Source organism: Mus pahari, chromosome 2 (assembly GCF_900095145.1).
Source record: "Mus pahari chromosome 2, PAHARI_EIJ_v1.1, whole genome shotgun sequence".
Taxonomy (NCBI): domain Eukaryota; kingdom Metazoa; phylum Chordata; class Mammalia; order Rodentia; family Muridae; genus Mus; species Mus pahari.
Window position 1 is genome coordinate 154,041,589 of NC_034591.1, and position 5,471 is coordinate 154,047,059.

General features: G+C 37.7%; 1 non-coding gene across 1 annotated transcript; it reads right to left on the reverse strand.

The window, feature by feature from the left end:
• Nucleotides 1-3,553: 3,553 nt before the first annotated feature.
• Nucleotides 3,554-3,720, reverse strand: LOC115063477. Its single transcript, XR_003843351.1, has one exon.
• Between the last annotated feature and the right edge of the window lie 1,751 nt (nt 3,721-5,471).

Below are 5,471 nucleotides of genomic sequence, written 5' to 3' on the forward strand. Positions count from 1 at the left end.
TGAAGTTGTATTATCTAAAGGGAGTATGTGCAAAATAAATACACTAAGCACAATTGAAGGCACTTAACACAGGCAATATAGTTATTTAACTCCTTTTCCCAGTGAGGCTATGAATATGGTACCACTGAAGCTTGTATTTCTCACACCCATGTTATTGTCATATTTATTTTGAATTCATATGATTTCTTCAGACATAATGGTGATATTATTCATTCTCAGCCCATGTATTTATCTTTTATTCAGTGTCACTTCTCTATTGACATATTCTTTTAGAGGGTTGTGGAATCAGCATCTAAGATGGGCCTAGAGGCCTTTTTACTTCTTCCAATATTGAATCTTGGTTGTTCTTATACATCATGATACAATGCTAACAACTATGTGTGCCTTCCCAAGCTGAAACCCAAAAGCTAATGCAATTTCCATGTTGCTTTCTTCAGGACAAAAACCAATTTCTGTGTTGGAAACGAACTGACAGACATTCTTCAAGCATATTAGAATAGCAGCATTGTGGAGAGAAGCTCCACCCAGCCTCTACCATCACAGATATCCAGGTCCATGCATGGGCCTCTTTAGACATACCAGCTGCCTCTTGAAAGACTGTAGAACACACACACACCTGTAATTTCCCACTTAATTCTTTGAGTCATTTCACAAGGTTGAACATTAACATAGCATACCTGAGCATTGTTGTTTGAAGTCACTATCCTGCTTCTAATAAGTTCTTGAAAATAGTACTGTCAGCTAATTTGACTTCTTCTCCTCACTGAAAATGTTTGGTGTAAGGTTTGCCACACAAGGGATGAGATACCAATATTTTCTTACTTTAAATGAACACATATTGATACAACCCTCTCCTTGATGATTCATGCACCCAGAAGGAAAAGGTTCATTATCTATTATCCACGGATGTAGGGTAAAAAGGCTCAATGAACTTGGCAATTCAGATAAATAGAATCACAAAATGTCATACATGGAAACAATTACCCACTACTCTGACCAAAGCACAGAACAAAAACCTCAATTTATTTGTTAACTAATGAACTAGCTATAAAGAGATGGGTCCTAAATTAATTTTTTAAGAGCTATATAAAACCAAGAAATTTCATAGATAGATAGATAGATAGATAGATAGATAGATAGATAGATAGATAGATAGATAGAAATGAATTTCATATATATATGTATATATATGAAATTTCTTGAGATATATATATATATATATTCACATTTAAAATTTTCTAGTTTTTCTTATATTTATTGCATAATAGTCCTGGATGTCTACGTTTTAGAAAAACAGCATAAGCAAGTCAAAACACAGAAAGAATCTAACTCACAAACCAAACAACCAAAACCTAAACTTACAGGGCTAAGTATTCACTTTGGTTGATAGTGTTTGCTGAAATAGTGGGTAGACCTAGGTTTGATTTCCAGGTCCACATGAACATAGCCAGGCATGGTGGTGTAAGGCTCGGGTCCCAGAAGTTGGAGATGTCATCAGGATGTACAGAAGCTGGCCTTCATCCTTAGCTGTATGATGAGTGTAAGGCCAGCCTTGGGTGCATGAAACACTGTATCAAAACATAAAATGAAGGAGAAAACAAAATCCTCAAGGTTGTGATTAGTCCCACCCAAACTTTTACAAACCATTAAGACCCTCAGGAAACTGCAGTGAGTAATTAAATGCACACAAAAAGAGCACTTCCTATCTCTAACCCTGGCTCTCTCTATATTATAATATTTTATTAAGGGGTGACAAAATACTTAAATTTATATAAACTTCATCTGTATTATTGACACTTTGAGGTTACAAAGATTTTAAAGTATACCCATTCATTACTGATCAAATAATTTCCATTTTTGTTAGATTTAAATGATACAGGTTATTCTGAAAGTAGGGTCATGACTAGACCTATTTTCTGACTGTTAGTGTTAGGAAAATTGCAAAAAGATTCAATAGTTAACCAAAGTTACTTCGATTTCACGTCGGAGTGACTAATATTCACGTTTGTTTTAGTAATTAATTAAGTCTCCTGTTGTCCAGGTCTGGCTGTGCTTGCTTTGAGTGTGTTGCTTGTGTTGACTTCCCAATTTCTCAGGTGACACAAGGGCCTGAGCATCATTAAAGAAAGATGTCTGGAGTCAGTGGAATTTACATAGCATTTGTCGCTGCTCCAACGCTCTAGAAATAAGCTCAGATTAGACACAGAATCTGTATAATCAATGCTTTAAAATGGAACAACCCATTTGAGTCAACTTTACATAAATATACCATTGATCTACAGATTTACTAATTACAGCTCCTCATTTTGAGCGTGTCTGAAACCTTTTTTACAAATTACATTTAGTCCACTTGATGGTATAATTTGATTATTTCATGATCGATATAAATAGGAGTAAGGAATTAAAGTAATGGGTTCTGTAAAGAAGCAATTTGCTTAATGCCTGCTCAGAAGGAGAGATCAGAGGTACAAACATAGAAGCCAAAGTGCTATCTGTGCCCTTTTGACTAGAAGTAGTTGTGATCATGGGAAGGTGAAGAAGAAAAGTAGAAGTAAAAAAAAAAAAAAAAAAAAAAAAAAAAAAAAAACACAGAATTCAAAATTAAATTGGAGACAAAATTTAGATGACCACATGCTAAGATCTAAATTTGGCCTATTCTCCAACTACCCCTGGAATCATTTATTTCTTGAAATTAAAATTACTAGAAATACCCTTCATTTAGGGTTCCTTCCACGATAAGCTTGTTTCAGATCTGAATGTGTACATGAGTGCACCAACATGCTTCTGGTTCTTAACCAAGAGAAAAATACAAATGTTAGTGATAATCCATTCATAGGAAATACTGACATTTGTTCTGTTCTAGAAGGAATAACCGTAATCTTAGTGCAGATAATTAAAATTGAGAAGTTTTAATATATATCAACTGTGTATAATATAGCTTGAATACAAAAGTCTGGACCTCAAAAGAAGTTTCCACATAAAGGAGACACAATAAACTAATCTTTAAGACTTGTGGTCCAGTGGACATTACCCTTTCCATCTCCTCAGTAGGAAGAGACTAGCCATGACTAAATTAATATGCTGCCCAGAGACAGCTAGATTGTGATTGTGCTGTGGTGTGCTTAACATGACACCTGAACACCTGTGAAGGTCTTCAAAGAACTTTAGACAATGAGCGAGGAAAAGAAATAAACCTCATGAGGAAAGTTCTCAAAAAGGGAGCAGAAGATAAATAATAAAATATTTCACTATCCCTTGAGAAGTCAGAGGTAGCATGGATTTGTAAGCAGAGGTAACTATACAAATTTACATTTAGAAGTCTTTGGAGGAGTCCAAACTGTACTAGCCATAAAAAAATACAGGATTTAATTGAAAAAGAAATCAAACCAATATAGGATGTAACATACTTGTCAGACAGAGTCTAGCAGCAAGAAGTGGGTAATATAGGCATAAACTGTGCAAACACTTACCCTGAGGAAGCCTGCGAAATTCTTGCCTCTCAAAGCTCAATCACGGGATTAGGTCTGGACAGAATAACAAAATGTATTTTTTTCCCTATTTTCAGTATCATACATGATCATCCAACAGCTGCTATAATGTTCACATCTGTTACTTGTCAATTCTGATCCCAGGTAAGATGTTCCACTGGGAATTTACTCTAGTTCAAATTTGGGGTTCGCTAAGTGGGAGGTCTCCATCAAACCTCTCTCTCTAGGTCTTGGAGATCTATGGAAAAATGGAGGTCAGAGTGGGTGGATGACTTCAAGGAAACACATCTTCCAGTGACAACAGGACTACTGGTATATGACCTCATAAATGTAGCATCACTCAGAGGGCCTGCACAGGTTGAAGCGGGGGTGGGGTGGGGGTTCCCCAGTCCTGAAAGGAGGAAGTGGACATGGGAAAATCCTGCCTAAACAAAAAGCTATCTGTAATGGATACCTGCTGGCAAAGGACAAATTAGTTTCCTCCAGTAAAGTTTCATTAGGCAAATTAATTACATTTAAGTTCAGGGCCCCATGCCCTGGAGTAGTTGTCCAAAAAAATAAGCTCAATTATATTATTTCAGATTTGTTTTTATAGCATATTACTGTGTTTAGGTTTGCATTTTTCTTACTGGTCATTGGCTTACATATTTAAGTTTTCTTTTTGGCAAAACTGAATGGTGAGGTGTTTTTCTAGGAGTCTCAGGGTAAAGAACCGTATTAGTTGGCACTCAGTCAAAACCCAATGAGTCAGTAAGTGATAATCTGAGTTCATGGATGAACACAGGAAAATGTATAGATTAACTAAATTTCACATAGCATTTATACATGGCACATATATTTATATATACAAATGTATTTACACATATATATAATAGATATATGTATATCTGTGTAACAAATGTGTATAGGTTAAAGCTGTCATATATATATATATATATATATATATATATATATATATATATATGTATATATACACTAAAAATATTTTCCTTCTTTTTTATTATTAATCATTTTATTTGTTTACATTTCAAATGATATCCCCCATTCCTGGTTACCCCTCCACAAAATCCCCATCCAATTCTACCCCTACCCCCTTCCCATTCCCTCTATGAGGGTGCTCCTCCACACACTCACCCACTACCACCTTACCCCTCTATCATTCCCCTATGCTAGGGCATCAAGTCTCCACAGGACCAAGGCCCTCCCCTCACATTGATGTTAGATAAGTTCATCCTCTGCTTCATATGTATTTGAAGCCATGGATCCCTCCATGCACACTCTTTGGTTGGTGGTTTAGTCCCTGGGAGCTCTGGGGTGGGGGGTGGTTCCGGTTAGTTGATATTATTCTTCCTGTGGGGTTGCAGCCCTTTCAGATCCCTCAGTCCTTCCTCTAACTCTTCCATTGGGGTTCCTGGACACAGTCCAGGGGGTGGTTGTGAGTATCTCCATCTATATTAGTTAGGGCCTGGCAGAACCCATCAGGGAACAGTCACACCAGGTTCCTGTCTTCTTGGCATCAGCAAGTGTGAGAGTTTGGTGTCTATAGAAGGGATGGATCCCTAGGTGGGCAGTCTGGATGGCCTTTCCTTCAGTCTCTGTTCCAATTTTTGCCCTTGTCTTTCCTTAGGACAGGAACATTTCTGGGATAAAAATTTGACATGGGTGGGTGGCTCCATCCCTCAACTGGGGTCCATGCCTATCTACTGGAGGTGGTCTCTACGGGTTCTATCTCCTCTCTGTTAGGTAGTTCTCTAAAGTAATCACTGTAGGGTCCTGGGAGCCTCTAGTTTCCTTGTATTGGAGGTTGATGAGATAACTTGCTGATTAAGAGAGCTTGCTTTTCCTAGAGGCACTTGGTCCTGAGAAGGTTCTATGCCCCGGTATAGGGGAATGCCAGGAAAGGGAAGTAGGAGTGGGTGGGTTGGTGAGCAGGGGCAGGGGGAGGGGGTATGGGGTTCAGAGAGGAAGCCAAGAAAGGGAATA